The following is a 1933-nucleotide window of genomic DNA, read 5'->3' on the forward strand; positions in this document are numbered from 1 at the left end:
CTGGAAAGTAAGAGGCCGCCCTCCTGGACCCCGCAGCTGGAGCACGCGGCCTACGTGCGGTTCAGGGTCTGGAAAATGCGGGAGATCTGCAGCATGACTGGGCCCGTCTCGGCATCGTTCATCCACTGGGTGCTGTTCAGCGGGTTCTCGAGCATGTCTTCAAATGCTAGTAAGATTTTAGGGTTGGTCAGGCCCAGCTGCACCACGGGGTTATCCAGGATGGCCTGAAACAGAGGGCTGTCGCAAAGGGCCTTTTCTGGTAGAGAGGACAGCTGTGTTCTTTTGAAGCAACGGAGGAAACTGCCAAATCTACTCCAAAGGCTAAAGGCTCTGGACCCCTTCTCCCAGGACCCCGTCTCCCAGCTAAGCCCCCAAGGGCAGCTGCATGCAGACTTGGGGAGGGAGCCCTGGGCCAGAGCCAGGAACCAGGTTGAGTCCCTGCTGCCCTTCACATGCCTGCGTCCTTGGGTAAATCACTTCCTCTTTCTTAGAAGAGATAAGTATAGGGAAAAGAGGCCCACAAGAGCCAGTCCTGCAGGAGGCCCCGTAGATGTTAGTCTGTCTCCTCTTTTCCCCCCTTTTTTTTTTCTGCGCCTTTTCCTTGTTTAGGAAGTAGAAGCTGACCCTGACAAGTACCTCCCAGGGTTGCTGTGAGGAGAATGGTTGGGTAGTCCCTGAGGATCGGAAAGATGAGGGGTACGAATCCAGTGGAGGAAGGAGCCTCCTTCCATAGGACAGCGGACCTCATACACGCCACAGACACATGCCTGGCGTGGGGCATGTCACGGAACTGGGACTGTCAGAGGCTGCTGAATAGGCAACTGTGTAATAAAACCAAGGAGACCCTGAAGTGTCCTTGGGCTTGGGTGGGGCGGGACACATGTGTGACAGACAGGCCCACCTTCCAATCAGAAGGGAGCTAATTCTTAGCCACTGGTGGGGGGGGCAAGAGGAGTGAAAGTGGCTGTTGGGAAGTGACAAATAAGGGAAAAGCAGAAACTAGAAAGGGGAAATGGGATGGCCCTTGGGGGAGCCCACTCAGAGAGGGGGAGCCTGTGAAGGCTCTGTGCATGACCAAGAGACCTGCCCCGAGATGGGCCGGGGGACTTCCTCTGACAACCCCCATGCCTGCGATACCTTTCCCTGCAGCACCTGATACAACCTGATGGGATGAGGTTGGGAGGGCCTGGAGCCTGGGAGCTGTGCCTTCCTTGGGGAAGAACAGGGAAACAAGCAGGCAGGCATGGACACTGCTGCCACCTAGTGGAAATGCCTGTTATTTGTCTAGGTTACTAACCCCAGGGTTGTCCTCAGCTGAGCGCTAGGAGACAGAGTTTGGGCATGGGGGAGACCCCTGTGCCCCTGCATTTGAGGACATGAGGCAGGGGGTAGGCTCAGGGAGGAAGATACATGCCATTGGGAAGTGTGTGTTACCCACATCACTTTGCCCATCTATGCCTTGTCTCCCTCTTCTATAAGATGAGGGCAGCAGTGCCTACCTCATAGGATTTTATGATGGTTAAATGAGTCAGTCCATTTAAAGTACTTGGCATAGTAGCAAGTGCTCAATAAATGCTATCTGTGGTCAATCCAAGGGGTAAGTGGAGATGTTTAGGCCTGTCCCCCCTCCCCCCGCAAATCCACTATGCCTGCTATACGAATGCAGCTTTCCTTAGTCCCGGCTTTCAGCAAGATTGCCCAAACAAGTCCCCCTATCTGTAAATCCTGGGGCTTCCACTGTTACTGTTCTATCATCAGCATCAACCCAAAGGCTCTGTGGGTCCTAATCCCTTCCCTTTGGATTCAGAGGCTTGGGGGGAAGGATTCCAGATCCTAGCACTTTCTCTCTCCCCTCACCCTAGAGTGTGTGATCAGAATGGCTCTGGGTGGTGACATCACAGAGCCCTCACCCCATCACTGGAGTGGAAGGGTG

The sequence above is a fragment of the Lipotes vexillifer genome, unplaced genomic scaffold (genome assembly GCF_000442215.2).
Source record: "Lipotes vexillifer unplaced genomic scaffold, Lipotes_vexillifer_v1.1 scaffold426, whole genome shotgun sequence".
Taxonomy (NCBI): Eukaryota; Metazoa; Chordata; class Mammalia; order Artiodactyla; family Lipotidae; genus Lipotes; species Lipotes vexillifer.